Genomic DNA, 24,528 nt, shown 5'->3' on the forward strand with positions numbered 1-24,528 from the left:
CGTCACAGCTGCCCTGCATGAAGCACCCTTCCAGACTGTGCGGGGCACAGTCCTGTCACCTGGGAACTGTTAACCCTGACGAGTCATTTCACTTCCCTGGGCCTCTGTGTCCTTCTCCATCACATAGGGGTCTGGCCACCGCCTGTCCACTGTGGACCATTCCCAAAGAGATAGTGGTATCTCATGTGGCTACCCCTCGGTGTCCCACAGGACCAGTTCTCCCCACAGCAGTCCTGTTCCAAAACCCCATCACGGACAGGAATGACCTCAACTCCAGTCCTTCACACTTCCTAAATCTAACGGGCCATTATAAATGAAGCTTCGGGAAATGAAAAGTTATGGGTCTGGCGTTAGCCATAAATCACCCACTTGTGAAGACATATATAGTAAGTCATTAACGTTAGCACCGTCTGCAGCAAATGCTTCCCAGAGAATTAAGCCCCCCACAGTTTGGCTCTAAATAACTCCATTCTCCACGGAAATAAGCCAGGGCTCTTGGCCAAATTCAAGTCCTGCTGAAGGTAAGCTACCAACACCCACAGATGACTCTGACAAACTGGCTCCTGTCCTGGGCTTAAAAATAAAAATAAAATAAAATAGAAAAACAAACCCACCCCTCGCCAGTGTTGCTGAAATAAGAAACTCACATGAGCGTGACAAGAAAAAGCTCAGAGACTCCCCCCACAGCAGTCTAAGCAAGTCAATATGACTCACACATTGGGGAAACTGAGGCTCAAAGGTGGTTCTTGACCGGAAACTCAGGAAGCCAAGAAGAAAGGTCCAACGCCAGCACACTCTCCACTCTGCACACACAGGCCCTCCCACAGGTCACCCCAGAGAGCGAGTGACCCAGGAATAACTCCGCCAATTCTGCCCTGGCAGGACTGAGCGCTGTGGAATGCACATTTGGAACCGTTTTGCTCCAGCTGAACAATGCAAAGCATTCCTCCAGCTCAGCTCTGGCGTCCCGTCACAGGAAAGGCAGGTGAGGCTGGATTCTAAGTGTGCTGCACATTGGACAGAGTGAGAGGTCCGGGGGTGGGGGAGGGCGCAGAATGGGCTACTGCTGCTGCAAAGAGGTGCTTGTACTTCCCTCCCTCCCACTACAGGGGAGGGGCCACAGGCTCATGGGGGGGGAACCCACCTAGGCAGAGGCACTCTCTCTGTGAAGAAGGGCATGAAGTGAACGTGACCAGAAGCTGGGGGCTGGAAGGGAAGGGTGTGTATCTGGTGAATGGCAGCTGTCCAACTCCCTGGGATTCAGGGTGGGCATAGGAGGAGGGCTGTGACGGGCCAGCCGCCCATGCTAGGAGCCGTGGGCATCTGTTGGCAAGTCCTCGCCAATTCTAATGCCCAGGGTTGGTGGGGTGGGGGTGGAGGGCACACAGTCTAAATTCTGCCCAAAGGGAGAAATTACAAGAGCATTACTTCCTCACTAAGGCTGTAGAGAGAGAAAAACAAGTGCTAGAGAGGCTGAGTGGAGCCCCTTCTGTGTGCTAGAACTCCATGGGTAGGCAGGCAGGAGGCCGGCTTCAACTAGGCTTTCTGTGACCCTAACCTGGAGCACTGGCCAGGATGGCCTCACCTACTGTCTTAGTCAGGGTTACTACTGCCGCGATGAAACACCATGACCAAAGCGACTTGGGGAGGAAAGAGTTTATTCAGCTCATGTTTCCACCTCACTGTTCATCCCTGAAGGAAGTCAGGACAGGAACTCACACAGAGCAGGAACCTGGAGGCAGGAGCTGATGCAGAGGCCATGGAGGGGAGCTGCTTACTGGCTTGCTCCTCATGGCTTGCTCAGCCTGCTTTCTTACAGAACCCAGGCCCACCAGCCCAGGGATGGCCCCACCCACCGTGGGCTGGGCCCTCCCTGATGGATTACTAATTAAGAAAATGCTTCACAGACTTGTCTCCAGCCTGATCTTATGGAGGCATTTTCTCACCTGAGGTCCCCTTCTCTCAGGTGACTTCAACTTGTGTCAAGCTGACATAAAACTAGCCAGCACACCAGCCTTCACAGGTGAGGGGTAAGATCATGGCACCAATATGGATGAAGGCAGACCAGCATAAACACCCAGGTAGCTAATTCCAGCCTTGTCCCTAACTCCATCTTCAAAGAGGGACCATCACGATTTTTTCAAAGCAGGACCACCATCTACTGTCACAACCCAAGGGTGGCATGCCAGTCTCCTTTCATACACACTGAAGCCAACTCCTACCTCCCACCAGGCAAGCTGGGCACACTGTTCATAGCCTCTTGGCCATTGCCTTTGGGTAGGAAGAGCCCCCCATCACCACCACCGCCGCACACACACCTCTGCGGAGGAGAAACTCAAAGGAAACACAGCTTTGTTAACTAACTCCGACAGTCCCCAGCCAGACTGGGTACTCTCCCAGTTTTATTCGGTACAGGTGGAGTCTCAGGTGGGCCCTGACATGGGTTCTGGCCACCGTGTATGGGGCACACGGCCCAGGACCCTGGTGGCCACCATCCTACAGTATCGGGCCCCGACAGACAGCCACGCTGCAGGCCAAGGGTCAGACACTGTACAGATGTCGGTACGACAGTCTATTTCCCATGCGATTTAAAGGTCCCAACAGCTGTTTCCTTTCCCAACTGCCCTCACAGAGCATCGTGGGCAAAGGCCAGGCCAGTTTCACACACCCAGTCAGGGGACCCAACGCCAGCTAGCCGCTGCACTAATCAGCCCCGGTGGAGACAGGAAAGGCAGGACTCTGATAAAGGCTGGGAGCAGGTGCACCCCAGGCAGGTGTTTAATATGTGCTTGCAGCTGTGAGCCTGGCATCTTGAAGCCACAGGCCGTGGCAGGAAGCCACGGCAAACCCACTCCCTCAAACACACCACATCGGCCTGGGTCCAGGCACTGCTCCATGCAAAGCCAGTCTATGTGATCATAAAGGGAACATCTCCACAGACTCACTCTGAACGGCTCCTGCAGAAGTGGATGCTGGGAAAAAAGGCCCCTAGGGACCTGAAGAATAGGGGACCGTGTACCTTAGCGGTATAGCATTAGGTACAGTGATATGGTGGCGGGGGGCGGCGGCGGCGGTGGGCATAGCTGCCTTCCGAAGCCTGGGACCCCACACCTATGCTGGCGCTACCACCCTGAAGTCCAGGAAAGAGAGACAAGTCACCTTCTCAACCCCAGAATTTTTTGTGGTGTGTGCATGTGTGTATTCACGAGCGTGCAGGTGCACACTCGCGTGCATGTATGGCTTGTGCATGTGGAAGGGTCACAGGTCGACCCCAGGGGTCATTCCTCGGGCACCGTCCACTTTGTTTTATGGGACAGGGTCTTTTGCTGGTCTGGAACTCACCGAGTGGTTGAGCTGGCTTGTAACCGGGGCCAGAGGGTCTGTCTGTCTACCCGTCCCAGTCCCTCAGGGCTGGGGTTTTAACACATGCCACCATGTCCAGCTTCTTCACTTGGGTTCTGGAAATCAAACTCAGGTCCTCATGCTTGGCAAAGGGGGTGTTCAGAGTCAAAAGCCAGCAAGGCCCACAGAAACAGCCACCTCTGGCAGTGATCTGCCAAACACTGCCGTGGTCATTAAGGGTAGCTGGACAAGATGGCCGGGTCTGTACCTGCCCCCCACCTTGGAGCTGAGAACTTTAGGGGGGGCGCACTCAGAACTAATAAACACAGCGATTTCTAAAGAAGCGTTAAATGGCTACCGGCCCGCAAACCTCGGGGCAGCTAAATCAAGGAGACCGAGGCAGAAGGGGTGTGACCTTTCTCTCCCAACCAACAGGAAGTTCGAGATGAACGGAGTCTGGAGATCATGTTCACAAGGTCCCCTGACCCCCAGGCCAAATCACAGAGCTCTGCCCTACCCTGCCCTGCAGAGGTCGGCAGACAACAATCCCCCCAGAAGGACTCGGCCCAGGGCCCCTATCTCCGGTGCAGCACGGTCACCATGGCAACCACAGCCTTAACAACTTTGGCATTTCCACAGCCTCTGATTGATCCAGGGCTCAAAATTAACATGACAATGAATCAGTATTTGCATTTAATTTATTTTAATTGGCTTTTACATAACATCTTTAGGTTTCACCCCTAAAGACATGGCCAGCGAATCCACAGCACAGAGACTGCCCCCCCCATCCCCCACTCGCCCCAAACCAGCAAGACATAGCTAGTCCTTCTCAAAGGCCATGATGCACACAATGGGATTTCTCTCCGGACTTGTGCATTTTGTTCAGTATTCTTTCCTTTTTCTGAGATGACAAGGCCTTTAGTTTGCTGAAGTTCACCCTTTGGGGGATATATATACACATATATGATTGATTTATTTATTGCACATGTTATTTATTGCATGTATGTGTGTGCTTGCACACAGGCTATGGCACACGTGTGGAACTCGGGTGACAACTTGCAGGAATCAGTTCTCCTCCTTCACCATGTGGGTCCTGGAGTTTGAACTCAGGTCTTCAGGCTTGGTGGCCGGCATCTTTCCCTACAGAGCCATCTCGCGTCCTTTAGACCGTGTTCTTGGATCCTACTGAGAAATGACAGATACGAAGACAGGAGCAACGCCCAAGGTGTCTCTGAAGGAGCCACAGCGTAGCTCAGAGAGGAGAGGGATGCTTTCCCGCTGGTGTGAGCCGAAGGCCTGGAAGGCGCCTAGGCATGCCGTAGGCATTCCTCATTTGTGTGATGAGCAGGTACCGTTGCCCAAGCTAGCGCGCATGAAGCCCGGATAATGAACTCTGTCACTGCTGTGTAGCTCATGTCTGCTAAAGCAGGGCACTTCTGAGTACACAGCACATGGCAGCAGGTGTGTGTGTGTGTGTGTGTGTGTGTGTGTGTGTGTGTGTGTGTGTGTTTGCACGCACCAACACATCAACATCTACAACAGTCTCAGCCTCCTTCTGCCTCAGCTCCGTCCATCCTAGGCCGAATGGAGGCCTGGGCAAGACCGGATGCAGAGAGAAGACAGAATAGGACCCTGCTCTCTGGGGACTCCATCAGTTGGGAAGAAAAAGAGTCTCTTTATAAAATGCCACTCCACCACGTGGATGACAAGCTACACAGGACACCCCAGGAAGAAGAGGATGACATCACCTGTGGTGTTGGCGTTTATTACATTTGCATCTGTGTGCATGTGCGTCTGCATGTGTGGTGTGTTAGAATGTGTGTGCTCGGATGCACACACCCGTTCACCCAGAGGCCAGAGAGGTCTGGTGTCCCGCTCCATTACACGTGGCCCTATTCTCTGGAGTCAGGGTCTCTCACGGAGCCTGGCAGCCAGCTAGCTCCCTGAGATCCCTGTGTCTGCCCCACCTCCAGCCCTGGAGTTACAGGACCATGCCTGGCTTGGCTGGGATTCAAACTCGGGTCCCTGAGCAAGTGATCTTGCCCACTGAGGCCTTCCTCAGCACAGCACATGCAGATGGGGGTGGGGGGTGGGAATGGGGCTCCCAGCCGAAGGAACAGCAAGCATGGACACACAGAGCAGTGAAATAGTAATTACCAACGTCCTTTATGTCCGTCTGGGAGAACCCCGCATCATGGTGACCAGCAGAGAGTGTAGCCCACTAAGTGGGGGAAAGTAACAGGGAGAAAGGACCAGAGAGTCTCCCAAGCTTGCCATGATATGTGCCCAGCAGTGACCTATCTGGGGACTTGGAAATGAAACCTCCTGTGTTGGGCATCTGATCCATGAAGAGCACATTTGGTTACAAATAGCGGCTTGGACACAAAAGGGCTTTCTCTCCGTTACACTACAAACAACAGAGACCAAGGCTCCAGAGCTCCGTCAGAGTTCAAGAGGCCATCAAAGGCCTCGTTTGTTTATTTGTTTTGCTGGCAGGGACCCAGGAGCTTTGGCCTCATAGTCACAAAAAGGCTGCCCTACTTCCAGAAATTCTATCAGCTTTCCAGGCAGGATAGGTTAGATGCTCTGAAAGCCTTTTGGGATTTGGGTGCTTTCTTTGGAACCAGGAGTCCTTTTGACTGATCTTGAACGGCTCCTGACTAAACTGTTTGGGCTCCCCTGGCGGGGGGTGGCTAAGGCCTGGCTTTGTTTCTCAGCATTGTGTAGAAGGGCCTGCTGCACTTATAATCCCACATACTGGGGCATGAAGGCAGCCAATGACCTCAAAGGTCACCTCCCGTCCGCCTTCCTGGACCACACTCTAGGAAACTGAATTTCACTACATACTTAGGAGAAGTGAAACCTGTGTCCACACAGAGATGTGTGAGCAAATGTCCCCAGCAACAGTATTCATGGTGACCCAAAGTGAAAACAACCGAAATGTTCATCAGCAGACACACAGACAAAAGGAGAGAAAGATATATTATATATATTCATATACATATATATATATATGATGTATCTATAGTATATGTACCATATATCTCCCTGTGGTGGAATATCACAGTGCCATGTAAAGGCACCGAGCACCATTTCATTTGGCATTATGTGCACACAAGAAGCACCAAAGCATATTCAATAAAAGAAGCGGGACACGAAAGGCCACATGTTTGATGGCTCCATTTACCTGTAATGACCAAAGTTGGCAAATCGGTAGAAACAAAACGTATGTGACGGGTTTGCAGGCCTAGGGCAAGAGAGACTGGGTAGTGACTGCTACTACCTCTGAGAGTTCTTTCTTGGGGTAATGGACGTGTTGTGAAATCAGACAGTATCAGTTTGTGTTCAACTTCATGTGAATACTAAAATACTAAAAATGACAGAACCATTCCTCTAAAAACATTATGATTTACTTTACGCGTTTGGATGTAGACCACATGAGTGCCTAGGAGTTACAGATGGTTGTGAGAAACCATGTAGGTGCTGGGAATCGAACTCAGGTCCTCTATAAGAGCAACAAGAGCTCTTAACTGCTGAGCCATCTCTCTAGTCCCACAGCATTGTACATTTTTTTTAACAATGGTTTTTGGGGTATATGAATTATACCTTAATTCATTCTTTTCCTTCCCTTCCCTTCCCTTCCCTTCCCTTCTCTTCTCTTTCTTTCTTTCTTTCTTTCTTTCTTTCTTTCTTTCTTTCTTTCTTTCTTTCTTTCTTTCTTTCTTCTTTTCTTCCTTCCTTCCTTCCTTCCTTTCCTTCCTTCCTCCTTTCCTTTCTTCCTTTCCTTCCTTCCCTTTCCTTTCCTTCCTTCCTTTTGCTATGTAGACTTTCAATCCTCCCTCTTCCACCTCCATAATACAACGTACAAACACCATGCATGGTCCTTATCTTAACAGGAGAAGACAAGGAGGAGGGGGGACAGGAAGAAGTCATTTCTTGCCCTCCATGCTTGTCACGGACACAGCCCCTTGCGATCACCACCCATGACCAGACATGAGCCAGGAGGCCATCTGCAAGGAGCCATGATATCACTCTGAGTCCCCAAACCACGTGAAGAAGGGCGGCAGCCCCGGGGGGGGGGGGGCAGCGGGAGGCACCCACCTCAGATTCCAGCACAGGGGCTCAGGATGTGATCCCAGGGACCGGGGGATGGCAACGCGCAGCTGGAGGAAAGGGGAAAGCCGGGATTTGAAGAGACCTGGGCACTGCAAGATCTGTTTGTCAGTCTACAATCCATCATTCACCTGGGCCTTTAGAAATTCTGGCTGGAGGAGGGGGTCGTGGCGACATGGCCCCATGGGTAAAACCCAACAGCCCGAGTTCAAGCCCAAGGGCCCATATTGTGGAAGGAGGGAACCCCCTACAGGTCCTCCGGCTTCTATACTCACACAGTGGCACACACACGCACTCACATGCATATGCACAGACGCACAGAAAATAAACAAAAGAGATAGAAGGGGGGCTCCCCCAGGTAGGCATGGACTGTCGAGCATGCAAAGTAACCCTAAGCAAGCAGACAGATAATACACAGGAGATGCCTGTGAATCACAACAGACCCCACCAAACCTGCTGGCTGGATCATCCTGGCCAAGCATGTACTCGCTCTCCCCACAGTAACAGGGAAAGAGATTCCACCCACAGGTCAGCAGGTGGCCAAGAGCCCTATCGTCTTCATAAGCCTCTGGCTATGATGGCTTGGACCAAGTACCCCAAAGGCCCATATGCTTGTCTTGGTTAGGTTTCTATTGCTATGGTTAAACACTCGATCAAAGCAGCTTGGTCGGTCACAGCCCATCATCAAGAGAACCCAAGGCAGGAAATGGAGGCAGGAACCAAAGCAAGGGCTTGCTCAGCCTGCTTTATTATACAATCCAGGACCACTTGTCCAGGGAGGCCTCACCCAATAGCCTGGGCTCTCCCACATCAATCATTAATCAAGAAAATGTCCCTACCCACAGACTTGCTTATAGGCCAATCTTAAAAAAATCAAAGAAGACCAGCATTTCATTGTGTAGCCCTGGAACTTATGTGGAGATTAGGCTGGCCTCCAACTCACAGAGATCTGCCTGTCTCTATCTCCTAAGTGCTGGGATCAAAAGCATGTGCCACCACACCAGGCCTGCAGGCCACTCTTATAGATGCATTTTCTGTTAAGATTCCCTCTTCCCAGCTATGTCCAGGTTTAGGTCAAGTTGACAAAACCAACCAGGACAACCTACTTCATGTCAGCTTGAGACACAGATCCATCACTATAACTACAACCTTTCCTTTTCCATTTGTCCCCAAGATCATCTATTAATTGCAATCTAAAAACAGCCTAACTTTAAAAGTCCCACAGCCTTTAAATTTTCGATACTTTAAAATTCAGTCTCCTCAAAACACCCAAAGTCTCTCAACTCAGAGTTCCTGTAAAATAACAGTAAGTTCAATAATTTCCTACTCCAAGAGGGAAAAACCAGGGCACAGTTACATTGAAATCAAGGCAAAAACCAAAGTCCGAAAAAATGTTCCCTCTCTGGGACTCACACATGATGGTCGAGGCTTTGTGCAGTTCCACATCTTTGGCTCTGCCAACCACAGAGCATGGATCTCACCTCACAGGCTCAGGCTGGGTCCCCTCTACACCCATGGCACTGGCATCTCCAAAAGGTTGGGGTCTCCAGTGCCACTGGGCTGCGCCTTCCCCCACAGGCTCTCTTCAGGGACTCTGACCCCGCCACAGGGTGTCAAGCACCAACTTCTCTCCGCGATCTCCTCAATCCTGGGGCTTCTAACACATCTGAGGCTGTGCCTACACCAATATCCTCCCCTGGCCTCTCCCAGTGCCAAGCCTCAGCTGTTCTCTGTGACCCTCTCATGCCTTCAAAACCAGGACCACCTGGAAACACTCTTAAACAAGCATGAGGCACAGCCTTGGTCCGTCTGAACAGCAGTTTCTACATGCTGACCCCGAGGAAACACTTTCCAGAAGATTTCTTCTTAATGATGCTGGTCTCTTCTTAACCACGGCTGATTCCTCAGCCCCACCTGACCAGTATTGATTGTCTCGGCAAGAAGAGGTTTCACTTGAGTAGTTCTGGTCTCTTGTTAATCACAAGAGACCATCCTTCATCCCCAGCTGACCAGAACCATAGACTCTTAACCCAAAACATGACTTATACAGCCCTGATCGTCTTTACTTCCCTCCGAAACTACATGAGGCACACCTCCATTATCTACATTGCTCTCAGCATTTCCGTCTTCCAAGCTCCCAGAGAACAGCCCATTAAGGTTTGAGCACTCAATAGCCTTTCCGACCCAAACCCTTCCCCAGACACATGGTCAGGTTGGTCACGGCAATACCCCACTAGCTTGGTACCCATCTCCGTCTTAATTAGGATTTCTATGGCTGCGATAAAACACCAGGACATAAAGCAACTTGGGGAGGAAAGGGTTCATTTCATCTTAGACCGCTACGATCACGCTCCATCACTGAGCGAAGTCAGGGCAGGAACCTGGAGGCAGGAACTGAAGCAGAAACCATGGAGGAACACTGTTTACTGGCTTGTTCATCATGGTTTGCTCAGCTTGCTTCCTGCCCACTGTGGAACACGCCTTCCTGTGCTGATCATTAATTGAGAAAAGGCACTCACAGACATGCATACAGGCTAATCTGATGGAGGCGTTTTCTCAGTTAAGATTCCCTCTTCCAGCCTTGTCTAGGTTTGGGTAGGGTTGGCAAAACCCAATCAGGACAATACTGAAGGCTTTGATGAACTCCTCTGTGGTTGTATTGTGTTCCCCAAAATATTGTGCACCTTAATAAACTTATCTGGGGTCAGAGACAGAACAGCCACAATATTAAACATGGGATAGGCAGTGGTAGCACACACCTTTAATCCTAGCATTCCAGAGGCAGAAATCCATGTGTTCAAGGATACAGCCAAGCATGGTGACTCGCGCCTTTAATCCTAGAAAGCGAGCCTTTAATCCCAGGGAGTGGTGGTAGAAAGCATAAAGGTATATAAGGTGTGAGGACCAGAACTAGAAGCATTTGGCCTGGTTAAGCTTTTAGCTGGTTAAGCTTCGGGCTTTCAAGCAGCAGTTCAGCTGAGAGCCATTGGGATGAGGACACAGAAGCTTCTAGTCTGAGGAAACAGGATCAGCTGAGAAGTTGGCCAGGTGAGGCTAGCTGTGGCTTGTTCTGCTTCTCTGATCTTCCAGCTTCACCCCAATACTTGGCTCCAGGTTTGTCTTATTAATAAGAACTTTGTAAGATTCCCGCTACACTCCTCCAGAGGTGGAGCCTACTGAAAGGAAGTTAGGTCATCAAGGGCATGCCCTAGAGAGGAACTAGGGGACCCTGCCACCTTCCTCTCCCTTTGTTTCCCATCAACCACACTTCCTATGCCACCAAGTGACACTTCAGAGTCACACACACCTCCGAAATAGTGAACTCGAATAAACCTCTCTGCTGCTATGTTTTTTGTATTACATGTAACCATTTTTACTGCCTGGAGAGGTCAAGAGAACAACTTTTGGAAATGGGTTCTCTCCTTCTACCACATAAGCCCCGGGGTGGAACTCAGGTTGTCCAAGGTTGGCAGCAACTGTCCTTAACTAGCTAGACCATCTGCCGGCCCCTCTCTACCTTCCAAGAGTTTTTTTGTTTGTTTGGAGACAGGCTGTCACTACATAGCCCTGGTTGTCCTAACACTCACTATGTAGACCACGACAGCCTTGAACTCCCAGAGATCCACACCGTCTCTGCCTCCCGAGTGCTGGGTTTAAAGGTGTGTGCCACCACGCCTGACCTTTTGAGGATGTTCTCTCAGGTATTCCGTGACAGAGCACTGAGAACAGAGAGAGACTATGGCCATAACAGAAACTCAGCAGCCAAGCTCCAAGGGTGTCCCGGGCCCTGGGTCAAGGCTGGGCACACAGCCCATAATGGTTGAACTCATTTGCTGACTTCTACAGGGAACTCATCCTTCTTGCTAAACAAGCTTCCTAGCTTTAGTAAAAGGTTTCAAAGGTTTGTTGTTGGGTTCAATAGATGGTCTCAATACATTTCAGTGTTTCTGGCAGGGGAAGGGGAGGGGGTGGCTATCAATAATTAAGCAGGAGAGAGAGCCGAAAGCAAATGACGTCAGAAATCACGCTGTGAGTAAAATAAAGAGCTCACCTCTGCGTAGAGAAAGTTAATGCATACACATTCCTAAGGTGGGGCTGATCCTATTTCTAGGATGACTGGGGTACCCAGGAAACCAGAGTGACATACCTGGTCTCCATAGTAACATACCTGTCTTCAGTGATGGGTGGGCAAGCAGACTTCCTGTCTCAGTGCTGGAATTGCCAGAGGACTCAGCATGAGGAAGAGCAGCTTCTGAACACCAGAGCCCTGTTCTTTAATCCTCTGGTTTCCTTACAGTGAAGGTCTTGGAGTTATATACCAGACGCAATGGAATTTTGCTGACAACTGCAATTTTCTTTCTCCACATCGTGAATACAGAGACTAGGCCATAAAGCTGTGCTTTGAAACACATCTAATCTAAGAAACAGTAAGCAGCCGCTGAGCTGACAGAACAGGCAGCCCCAGGTTTCCCACGAGCCACAACGATGCCACTTGTCCAGAGGCAGCCCAGCTTCCAACACCCCTCTCCCACATTCCCCTAAAATTAATCCTTCTATCAGCCCATTTCTCTTACGGCTGCCTCATGTTCTTAACTTTCCATTGCTGATTCAATAGCCTGACTCTGGCAGACTGAACTGCTGCAAAACATCAGGGAAGACGGCCTTTGGAGGGATGCCACCAAAAGTCCGGCCTGACCCTAACCAAGGTTGAGACGGCCCCACTCTCAGCCAGCACCACCCCGAAGCATCTGAGTCAAATGAGAACATGAAGGATTCTCACGGGGAGGATGCCGGCACGTCCCACCTCCAGGTCATGAGGAAATGGCTGGACAGGGGCACCAAAGGTTACTCTAAACAGAAACTGGACACATCAGACAGAGATGGACAGACAGACAGGAGATGGTGTCCGAAGAAGTAAGGGCAATGAAAACGCTCACTGGCACCAGGGATTCAAAATACCCCAAGTAAGGGCTCAGCAGAAAAAGGGGTCTGCTGCCAGGTCCCACAACCTGAGTGTGATGCCTTGAACCCACACGGTGGGAGGGAAGAGCCGGCCCTGGCAAGGTGTCTTCTGACCTCCAAAGATGCATGTGCAATGCACGCGCAAGTGCACACACACACACACACACACACACACACACACACACACACTAATAATGTTTTTATTTTTGTTTTAATTAATACTCTGTGTGAAGGCATCAGGAGCTGGAAGCCTTCTTCAGATCAAGAGACAAGCGAACGCCCAAGTCCAAACAAACAAAGCAGGAGCGCACCGAGGATTGGGAACAAACTGCCCTCGGCCGCAGTGACGAGGCGGATTTCTCGGAGGACTCTGGACGTTTCTCCTTATATCCAGCTAATGCGTTTTACTCCATATTGAGTTTAGATTGAGTTAGCAAATCCTAATGGCGTATTTATGATACATTTCCATTAATTCACACGGTCACAAGTATGGAAGTTGTGGGTTCCAGACAGTCTGGGGATAAGGAGGAAGTCGGGTAAACAAATTAGAGAGCGTATGCTAGGGATGGGATGAGCAAGGATATTTGTGTCGGGGTTCCTTTTAAAGCCAACCAGCCTTCCTTCCTTCATCCCTCCTCCTTCCTTCCTCTCTTTCTTCCTTCCTTCCTTCCTTCCTTCCTTCCTCTTCCTTCCTCTCTCTCTTTCTTTCTTTTTTTGTTGTTGGTAGTGATTTTTGTTTGTTTGTTTTTGTGTGGGGGTGTTGTTATTTTGTTTGTTTTTGTTTTTAGACAAGGCTCAGTTTGTCTTCAAACTCACTGTCACTGAGGCTGGCCTTGAACTACCGACCCTTCTCTGCCTCTGCTTCCTAAGAGATGAAAGCACATACATGGGTCACAACATCTGGCACCGTCTCTCTTCCATTCTTCCTCTTCCTCTTCCTCTCCCTCTCCTTCTCTCTCTCTCTCCTTTTCCTTTTTTTAGATTTATGTATTTATTTGTTTTATGTGAATGAGTGTTTACCTGCATGCATGCCTCTGCCCATGGCGGTCAGAGGAGGGCATGCGACCCTCTGGAACTGAAGTTACAGGTGGTTGGGGACCACCATGTGGGCATGTGGGCGCTGACAGGGAACAGACCTCAAGTCTTGACCACTGAGCCCATCTCTCCAGCCTGTTTTTCCTTCTAATCACAAAAGTCATAGACGCTTATTGGAGAACTTAGAATGCACAGAAACCACAAAAGATCAGGGAGGAGAGACCACTCAGCTCCCAGGCATACTCAACGCCTGTCTCAGTTTAGCCTGTTCCTTCCCACGGGCGTCCTCTGACGAGTCCCTCTCAAACGTAAGTAAGATGAAGCTGTCCGTATAACTGTATATTTTGGTTCCCAACCCCATACTTAGGAAATGCTTAAAACCTCCAGAGTTCAACCCTAGGAACCAGCTCCTACTATCCGACTGTGCTAATTTTAAAAGAATTCTTAGGAGTTCTCTCACAAGACCAATTTGAAGCAAAAGCTGGTCAGAGTTTTACATCACTAAACATACTTTGGTCTGAAACATCATATGATTACTTGTGCTATGCAATACTTCATAAAGCTGATGTCCCCCTGGTTTACAATTAATCAAAATAAGAAGCACAGCCTCCTCCCAGTCAGTCTCTTAGCTCATCAGCATAGACCCTCCCCAAGTACGAAAACCCATCATTAAAGTGAGGAGGACTGCGTCCTCGCCAGTGGCTTTCCTTGCTAGGGCACCCTGAGGGAACAGTGGGCAGCTTCTAGATAAGACACGGAGTCCAGAGCCCTGAGCTTACCTGCAAACCTCTGCCGGCCTCCCACCGTGGGCAAGGCCGTCTCCTTCCCAGGAGCCCTGCCTTGCCATCCCGCGTGACAGGGAGTTAAGAACCAAGGCTGAATGGTGGCACCAGGCTGAAAGCCCCAGAGCTTAGCCCTCCAGATTCAACACCCCCCCACTTCTGCTTCTGTTTTGTCTGTACCCCACTCTTGGGTCCCCTCCTAATATCACGTTCGGCAATGCTTCCTCTCAATATGGCAGTTGCCAAGGTGTCTGCATTTTCTTTTTTTTTTTTTTTTTTTTTTTTTTTTTGGTTTTTCGAGACAGGGTTTCTCTGTGTAGCTTTGCGCCTTTCCTGGACTCACTTGGAAGCCCAGGCTGGCCTCGAACTCACAGAGACCCGCCTGCCTCTGCCTCCCGAGTGCTGGGATTAAAGGCGTGCACCACCACCGCCCGGCTGTGTCTGCATTTTCTAAGAGGTTCTTCCTTAATTTTTTTTCTTTTTCGCAGTCAGTCTAGCTACATACATTTTCTCAGTATGTTCTTCATTGGATATGTCTTATCACATAAGTCTACATTTTTTTTTTAAATCATTTTTTTTTCCTGAACTGTGGAACTGACAGAGGACTTGGATGTTATCCAGCCAGAAACCCCATTTGACCAACAAGGAGGCTGAACTCTAGAGAGTAAGGCTTCCTATGCCAAGTCAAAGCCAGACGCGGGCAGGAGAGGGGTCATCCCCGCAACCCATAAAGTCCCCATGGCTTCCAGACCACTGCATCCCAGGTTTAACCAGTGTCCAGAACGCGCACACACCAGTCAGCGGCATGCACAGGAAACGCTGCTGCCGGTGCGTCGGCCTGGCCACGCCAGCCTGCAGAGCGAACCCCTCAGGCAAGCTGTGGCGATGGTAAATAATTCAGTGCAATCCACCATCCCAGAGTTGAGCAAATGGGGGGTCGTGCCAGCCCACACCTGGGCATCCATTGTGCCCCTGGCTCTACGCCAGCGAGGAAGTGTCAACTAGGAGAAATCTGCAGGGCTCCAGCTCCAGAGACCCACTGCCTTGGAGCTGGTGGACAAAGAAGGCCCAAGCAGTACAGCTGGGCTCTCGGGAGGAGCAGAGAGGACACCACCGTCCGATAACACTGGCCTGAAAGAATGGATGAACGGATGGGATTTTTTTTTTTCCCCAGAAGCTTCCACATCAGTAATTCTCCCGGAGCTGGTTTCAGAATCATACTCCACCGCGCATCCAATTCAAGTTATCTAGGCCGACAATCATCCTGCGCAAGGTCCCCTCCTGACTACAATCCAGAACCCCGGGGCCGTCACACCACAAGGCTGAACATGGCCCAAAGGCCGAATCAAGGCTGAGACTGGGTGATGGCGGTGCCGACAACCACGATAGGGGTGGTGGTGGTGGTGGTGACCATAGCGGTGATGTGATGACTGTGGAGGTGATAACGGTGATGACTGTGGCGATGGTCATGATGATAACGGTTTCCACAATGATGGAGAAAGGTGGTGATAACAGCTACCAGCAGTGATAGTGACGAGGACGATGGGTGGTGATGACGGTGAGGATGCTGACCTGGGGACAGTAGCTCCCAGGACAAGCTATGGGAGGGAGCTACTTGGAGTGGGTGGCTGTTGGTCCCAGGCCCTGAAGCTCCGCCCCTAGTGAGGCAGCAGGGAGCTGCTAGGGACCTGCTGCCAGGGACCCTTAAGACCTGGGATGCACGTATGTGAGCCCTCTTCTCTGTGCTACCTTGTGGTCTTGGATGCTGGTACGGATCAAGGCAGAGCTCTCCTGAGAACGGCGTCCGACCCTGCCCCACCCCTACAGGATTCTGTGACCAACTCCTTTATTCCAGATGTGAGTTAAACCCCAAGTAAATTCCTTTGACCGTCAAATAGACTCTGTGGATATATCCCATTAGCTACTGGCTACAGGGAACCCCTTACATTGCAGAGTCGTCGCCCCCCCCCCCCCCCCCCCCCCTCTGCTAAGAGACCCTGAATTCCTCACCTGTACTTTCTTTTGTCTGGCCCATTCTTAGTAACATCCCCAAACTACAAGTTCTCACCTGACAGGGTTTCAGGGGATCATCAGGCCACACTATTTTGGATTCAGCAATAGACGAGCATTAGGAGCACATGATAGCGAGTGGGGCCATCCTTCATCCATGCCTCCAGGATGAGGCAGTGGCATCCTCCAGGAGAGGCCAGAGTTCTGACATGGGTGTCTCCCAGACAAGCTTGTTTCTAACTTCACTAACTGAAGAGGCCAAGGCAGCAGCCACAGGTCACGTGCCACGCCTGGAAGCCACGCCTGGAAGCCACTGTCCAGACTGCGCCACCAAGCACAGGACCCACGCAGACATGGTGGAAGGGTTGGACATCCCTTCACGGCTACATTTGGGCAAGGGTTGTGTGGAAAAGCCCTGCTTGGACCCCAGGCTGTGCTGAGCCATCTCTCCAGCCCCTGGACAGCATCTATTAACATCCCCCTCACAGTAAACAGGGGAAAACAAACAAAAACAAAAAACAAAGCAACCCTGCATGGTGCCGGAAATGACTGATTTGTAAGAGGTTCTCAGCTCCCTCCAAAAATGGATTACAGGGAAGCTAAAGGAAAGGGAGGGGTGGCAGGGAGGGGTAAGGACTGGCACTGGTTCCGCTTCCAGGAAGCGCCCTTTGCAGAGAGAAAGCCCTCTCTGGAGGAGGAACACGGTAACATTCACGAGCACACTGCTCTGGGGCTGACTGCGAACACTCCCAATAATCCTGAAAACACACCAGCACGCTTCCCAAGCACTCCCCGGTCACGCACTCATCATGAAAAGCAACCTGCAGAGCAATCTGGGGGAGCCCCCAAAGTTAGGGTCCCTGTTGGTGCAACAGGAAACCCGAGAAGAGGTTCTCAGAAGCCATGAGCCCAAGAAGACGCCCAAATGGTAGTCTTCCAAACTCCGAACCCAGACCCTTCCTGGCTCCCTTCCAGTAGCCTTCACCCACAGGCACGTCAGTCCCTTCAACCTGAATTAGGAAAGGGATATCTCATGGCACAGAGGTGCTGCCAGCCAAGGAGGCTGTGACAGTGACAGTGGCCGCAGACTCGCCACCTCTCCTGAAGGTCCAGGTGGGCCCAGAACCTTCCTAGACAATAATATATCAGAGAGCATGCACCATGGCTAGGCCACAGGTCCACAGGTCCGTCTTCTCCCAAGCTGTTTTGCAAATGGAAGGACACAAGACATCTTCATTGTCTACCATGAGAATTAACTCTATCACTGGGAGAGAAGCAACCTGGGACCTGACGGCGTGTCTGGAGGCCCGAGATCTGAGCACTGGCTGCATAGGGTATGGATGCCACTGCGTGCCTCTGCTGGGGCATCCCGTCGAACGGGGTACCTTCCTCCGCCAGCTTCCTCAGTACCCACAAGTGCCACGAGAGCACACCTCCTGAAATGCACAAAGCATCGACCACTCCCCCCCACCCAAGGATGGCCACCCTCACCACTTCATTCCCCAAAGAACTTGCTACGTGTCTATAATCCGGCTACTTCCGCCAGCTGGACCAGACACGGAGGCAAACGAAGACATACCGTGTCCCACTCTTGCCCTGAAAGCTGCTACCGCGGCTCAGGAAGTGATGACAAGTCTTGTGGATGGAAAACAGAATGTCTACCCAGGCCACAGCGACCACCATAGCAGAGCAGAAGGCCTGGCTTAGTTCTTGGTTCTTCAGCTTCCAGTGCACAGAGAGTCTTAGGCTCTTTATTTTGCTCCAGACCTCCTCAGCTTTCATCTCTAAAGGTCAAGTCTGATGGCATTTGCTTCCCACGTTTTTCACAAAATAAGACAATGCGTAGCAAGGCCCCCACATCACCTGAAGCGCACATACCCCGGACCCCAAATTCCAATGCTCTGCTGGGTACTTGCTCTACTGGATGTTGGGTACTTAGATAAGAAAACTATGACGAGAGCAACTCTAGTGAGTCCAGCTCACACCCTCTGAGAATATCTTGGGTACCGGGACTACGCTAGGTATAGGCCAGGGAGACCGACCAATCAGAGAGCCCAGTTCCCTCAATCAACATGGAGACAAAAAGTCCATTCTACCTGGAAGACTCCAGACCGACTCCAAGGAAGAGATCCCTTGAATCAAACTAGGAAGGGGAAGGAGGGAAGAAAGGTAAGACGTGGAAATCTGACCACGAGTGGCTGCGTGGGATGGTGGCTGGGCCGGGAAGTGACTGCCCACGAGGATGAGGCATCATTCAGAAAAGATTCAGGGAGCCTTTGACGGGTGACGGTAATGGTTACATAACTGTAAATTGATAGAAAAATCACTGAACTGTACACTTAAAGTGGACCTAACTTTATCTGAGTCACAGTATATCATTACAGAGGTAGGAACCTTGTAGTTACATAATTCCGGAGGAAGAGGAGGGGGAGAGAGGTTAGGAATCACCCAGCCCCTCTATTCTCCCATTAGAGGGCATTTCCCCTGGAAGGCCCCTTGCTCCTAGCTGGGCATGGGCTCCACTACATGGGTCCCTTGAGCTCCAAAGACTTTTTTTGTTTATTTGGGGTTTTTTGTTTTGTTTTGTTTTGTTTTTTCTAGACAAGGTTTCTCTGTGTCGCTTTGGAGCCTGTCCTAGATCTCGCTCTGTAGACCAGGCTGGCCTCGAACTCACAGAGATCCACTCTGCCTCCCGAGTGCTGGGATTACAGGCATGCGCCACCACTGCCCGGCAAGTTCCAAAGGCTTTTTGACGATTTTCCTGCCCCATCCTCAGCTCAAGACCGACCCTAATTTTGCACCATCAGCAGAAAAACCCAGGTCCAGCTTCCCCAGAGCCTGACTGGAAGAGGCTCCCAGGAGGCGTGGGCAATCACGCTTACTCTGTAAGAGGACAAACCTGAGTGGGGAGGGCAAGATGACCAAGTGTGCATCCTGTACATGGAGCTGCTGGCAGGGCTGTGTGTCCAGAAGGCACCGGACATGGAGGCGGCAGCGGCGGCTCGGGCTTCGGAGGGCATTCCAGATTCACTTTGAAGATTCACCATGTTCAGTGAGGGACAGAAACAAGCCCTCATCCCTTCCTGAGACACAGAGCTCTCACAGATGAAGAAAGAAGGTTGTCTAGTCATGATAGGTAGAAGATCTGGGCTCAACACAGAGTTTTGGACCAGCTGGGATGGGTATCATGAACCCCATATCCCATCCCAGAACATGGAACCAGGGCTGCAGCCAAGGGGTAGCACAGGTGTGTGACACCCAGTTTTGGGGGATCCGGCAGGTGCACACCTGTAACACTCCGACTGAGAGACCCTTGGCTGAGGCAGACTCAGAGCAAGGAAGGATTTCAACAAAGACCCAAGGATACTGAAGTAAAATCCATGAAGGCTTTGTAAGTTGAGTCCCCCACCCCACCCCCAAGCCAGGCCTGCTTCCATTTTTAATTTGATGGGCAGTCCTGGGGGTGGAGCCTAGAGCCTCACGCATGTCAGGCAAGTGCTCTACCACAGAGCGAGAGCCCCACCCCCTTTCTTGCCTTCTTTAGCATCATGGGAATCTTCACTATGGTGTGGTTACCAGTCTTGAGTTTTCCTAGTCAGAGACCCAGGGTTGGCTCCTGGAGGAGACTGTGGAAGGAGGACAGGTAGCCCTGAATTGCCACCCCCCACCCCCAGACTCCTGGGCTGCTTGCCAACTTAGGTTGTACCTAAAACACCACAAAGAAATGAATACAGCACCAGGAAAGCAGGACCACTAGGTTAGCAAGTGTTTGGGGGTGCGCTGGGGTCGTCAAGGTAGAGGAAAAGGTCTCTAAGAAGCGCTGTCTCCTGTCCTCAGGCTGGCAGGAGAGGATAACCCGGGAGAGCCGGGAGAAGGGAGTGTTCAGTTAGTCACCAGTCACGAATGCTGAGGGGTAAAGCTTTGCCTTGGAAATTCATTTTCACGTCAACCACCATGGCCAAGGTAGGGCTCTCTAACAGTGTGTGTGTGTGTGTGTGTGTGTGTGTGTGTGTGTGTGTGTGTGTGATTTCTTTAGACTCACACCTTGCTCATCAGCACCTAAGAAATGTCCCACCTGTCAACTATATTGATTGCCGGAAGTTATATACTTCAGCCTGCCCCACTAGGAAGTGCTTTTGAACTGAATGTTGTTCTCCTACACAGAGCAAGGGGCGCTAAGGGATGAGCCCCTCAGCCCACCCTGGACTCTATCTAATTACATCCTCTACAGATGAAGAGCCCACCTCAAAGGGAGCTAGCTACAAGAACTATGTGAGATTTACAGATACACAGCCACTCCAAAGAAGCCCCCAAAGACTGTAGGTTTGAGCAGGGAGCCCCAAGGCAGAGCACAATTAAAATCCCCAAGTGTCGGCCCTCCCTTCCCAAGCACAATGACATCAGATCCTGACAAACACTCAAAAACATACATAATCCCCTGTCAAGCCTGGGCCAGCAACTCATAAATTGAAAGCATTCTCCACACCAAACAAGCATGGTTTGGGACTTGCTGGAATGCAACAGGTCCTAAGATAAACCAGATCCTAACCTAGATAAAGAGTTGCCAACACCTTAACCTTCAATCGCAAGTAAACACTGGGGCTCCCTGGGAGGGCCTGGGATTACGGCTGGACTGTAGGTAATCCCAGAGTTCCACCATTTATAAGGGGGCAACCCAAAGTCTTAGAGGGAGTTTGAGAGGAAGACACAGAAGTCATCCTGCTGCCTAGCCAGGGTGGAGCTGTATGGGAAAGGCAGCCCTTGGGATCCCGAGGACTGGGCTCCAAACGCTAAGAGCTGCAGGTCAACCAGCTAACAAAAGAAACAGTCTTTCTGGGTAGGGATGGAGCTGATCTAGCAAGGGGCCCTGGACCCCTTCCTTTTCGCTCCGTGGGAATTTCTAATTGTGCACAGGGAGAAGGACTGGACCAGAGTCTAAAACAAGTCCCTCAAGTTCTCTCTCTCTCTCTCCCTCCCTCCCTCTCTCTTTCCCTCCCCCCACCCCTCAGCTCATTGTTGGTCAGGAGTAAGTATATGGCCAGAGTTTGGACAAACCCCTGTTCCTCGGGGCTGTCCACCTGCCCTGATCTCTCTCTACAAGCCAACAGGCTTGCAGACATCCCTTCTCAAAGTCACGACTCCTGGCCTGTTAGGACACAGTGACAGCTGTGTTCCACCTAGGAAACAGTGTAAAAGCAGGGCTCCAAGGAGCGGTCCGGCTAGGCAGTGACATTACATCCCCAGACAGGGAGAGGCACAGCCCCTGGGCCTTCCCATTGGCACATTAGCCAATAAAACCTCAAGAGCTCCGTAATTACAGGCGCTCTCAAAAGTGAAACAGAAATAGATCGAAGGCCAAAATACTGGTTTGCTTGAGACAAAGGGCTGGCTCTAACTGGCAGAGCAAAGCAAAGCAAGACAGCTTTGGGATCTGTCTTCTGAGCTGAGAAAGCCAGACTGGTTTTTAAAAATGATTATTAAATCTGATCTGGGGGAGATAAGATTCCAATCAAAAGCCCTTTTCTCTTTAGGATATAAAATCATTTGATAAGACTCAGAACAGGTGGTTTTTGTAAAGTGAGTCCCCAACATCAAATCAGGATGACGCATCATCTTATGACATCCCTGGATGGCCATCATCCCAGAGATCTCAGGGCTCTGAAGACAAACCGAAGGACCCAAACCAGAGGTTTCTTCTGCTCCCATGTCTCAACGCCCGCAAGATCTGCCAGCTTCTGACAGAGCACAAATCGGGAGCACTGAGGAACATGCCAGACTCTGGAACACATCCCATACAAAGGCCGGTGCGGTGGCAGGCATCCCCACCCCAGCCCAGTCCCCACCAGAACTCCATTCTGAGAATCCCTGGCACCAAAAGGGTCTGTTCCTCCCTTGCTTAAAGGCTGTTCTTGAACTGGGAAGGGTCCTGAGAAGAACAAGGCAGAGAAGAGAAGCAATCCAGGGACTCGTCAGGGCCGCGGCAGCAGCTCCACGCGCCTCTCTGGCTGGCGCAGAGCAGATGCTCAGGTGCTGTTTGGGCTGAGTAAACTGCCAAGAACAGGATGCATATCAGGGCAGTGTAGTTTTTTTCTTTTAACCAGGTTTCAATACTATTTTATATACATATATATGTGTATATAAATATATATGTGTGTATATAAATATATATATATATATATTTCTTTTTTTTTAATCAATGGTTGGAACTGGAAGGAGGGGTACCACGCGGACCTTGGCCTCCTGCATCAGGCTGACCGCATGCAAGCAGGGGTAGGTGGGGCTTGAGGGGGGTGGGGCAGTGTCTAACAGGTTTGGAGTCCTGGCCATCCTCCTCCTCTGGGTGGACTCGGTAGCGGCTAGGAGAGCAGAGGGTGGCCTCCCGAATGACCAGGCCAGGAAGAAGGCTCCAGGAACCCCAGACTGCGAGTCTGCGGAGACCGCCGCTTTCACATAGCGACTCGAATCCCACAAGCGACATCACTGCCCCCACCCCCCACCCACCCCCACCCCGGTACTTGTTGAACAGAAGGGCTCCCAAGTCCTCAGTCGTCTCAGCCTTTCGGAAACCTTCACGGATGCGGGAGCTTTCCGGACTGGCGCCGCGCACCCCCAAAGGCCGCGCCACACAGCCCCGCGAGGTGCGGGGAGGAGGCAGCGCACCCAGCCGCCTAAACTTTCTCGAATCTCCAAGCTTTCGCTGTGAAGTTAAGAGCCAGGAAGGGAGGCACAAACCACAGCCGAGGAGGAAATGAGAGCGTCATCCACAATATAGGCAAAACAGATTTCTTTTCTTTCTTTTATTTTTTTTAAAGAGGAAAAGCCAGCGAAGAGCACCTACTGTGTACAAGGCTCTGGGTCAAGAACTGCACACAGTGCATTCTCACTCGGTCAAGACAGCTCCAGAGGGGGCCGAACTCATATGATAGAGACGCAAACTGCGACCCAAGAAAGAAGGTGGCGTGTCTGGCTCAGGTCTCAGGGCGGGTAACGGCGAGACCAGGGCTGCGTTGATTTTTTTCCCCCACTGTCCCAGAGCTGATCACCACCGCGCGGGTCCCATCCCTCTTCGAAGCTCACAAGCGTCCCACGTGGACCCTGTGGACCTGTCCTCCCTCCCGGGGGTGTGTGGGGGGGGTGGGGACCAATGCCCGCTGCCCACGAGGCAGGCACTGCGCCCGTGGGGTCCTAGCCGTACCATCATCATGTTCCTGAGCTACGCACTGCGCCGAGCGACACCAACCGGGGCCTCAGCTTGCGGGGGGCCAGACCGCCCACGCCCACCCCGCCACCCCCACGCTGCGCACAGCGGCTCCCCGGCTCCACACTCGCCCGGCCCTGGTCCCCACCGGCAACTGCACCCCGACACACAAATCCACAAACGCAGTCTGAAAAGTGCACCATCCCACCGAGCACACCGATTCCCCCACGAGGACACGCCATTCTAGAGCCACGCCACCGTCCGCGGTCAGCTGCAAGTCCACCACGCAGAGAGAGAAACGGGCACCATCAGCACCGGCGCGCACACACCCGCGCACTCACACACAGCCGGGTCGCAGCGAGCCGGGGCACACGCGCTCCCCTCCACGCAGCCCCGCGGCCCCGCAGTCGCCCCTTTCCTACCGGCTCCGGCACTGGACGCGGTCCGCTGGCTTCTCGAGCCCAAGTTCGGCGGCGGCTGAGGCCGGGGAAGTGGCTCGGAGCCCGGGCGTCCGTGCGCCCCCCGCAGCCGCCGCGCCGGCCCTGCGACCTTCGCCGCTCGCAGAGACAAAAGGATCCGCCGGCTCAGGAGGGAGCGAGGTGTGGGCGACCGCCGCTCCGCAGGTCCACCACCCGCAGCCGCCGCCAGCCCGGGAAGGAAGGGACGAGAAGGCGGGACCCGGAGGCGGAGGCCGGGGCGGGGCGCACGGCGGGGGCGGACACTCAAGTTTCCTGCGGACCCGCCCCCCGCCGCAACCACGCCCCCAAGGCTTAGCACCTCCCCGGCCGCAGCCCGGCCACGCCCCCGTCCCGTGCCACACCCACTGCTGGACCCTCGGGGCGCGACCCCTGGTTCTTATCACCCTGACCGCTGGCAGATTCCCCGCTGGGTGTCAGTTCCCCCCGGGACTCCGGGGCAGGGGAGGGGCCGAGCACGGGTCCCACCTCCCTCACCCTTGGCCTCTGGCCTGCGGGTGTGGGAGAGGCCGAGAGGCGGCGCCCGGAGGGGCCGGCTTTACTCCAGCGCCCCCCGCCCCGGCAGTTCTTGGCAGGAAGTGCGGCCCTGGTGGCCAGGGAAGTGGAAAAG

At 52.1% G+C, this 24,528-nt stretch overlaps 1 protein-coding gene across 1 annotated transcript in view; it reads right to left on the reverse strand.

Annotated features, from left to right (window-relative positions):
- Positions 1-24,103, reverse strand: part of Hpcal1 (hippocalcin like 1) — a 109,325-nt gene extending 85,222 nt beyond the window's left edge. The window contains exon 1 of the mRNA XM_028877693.2: positions 23,865-24,103. The gene's annotated coding sequence lies outside the window, so the exon portion shown is untranslated. The remainder of the gene's footprint in view (positions 1-23,864) is intronic.
- Between the last annotated feature and the right edge of the window lie 425 nt (positions 24,104-24,528).

The sequence above is a fragment of the Peromyscus leucopus genome, chromosome 22 (assembly GCF_004664715.2).
Source record: "Peromyscus leucopus breed LL Stock chromosome 22, UCI_PerLeu_2.1, whole genome shotgun sequence".
NCBI lineage: Eukaryota > Metazoa > Chordata > Mammalia > Rodentia > Cricetidae > Peromyscus > Peromyscus leucopus.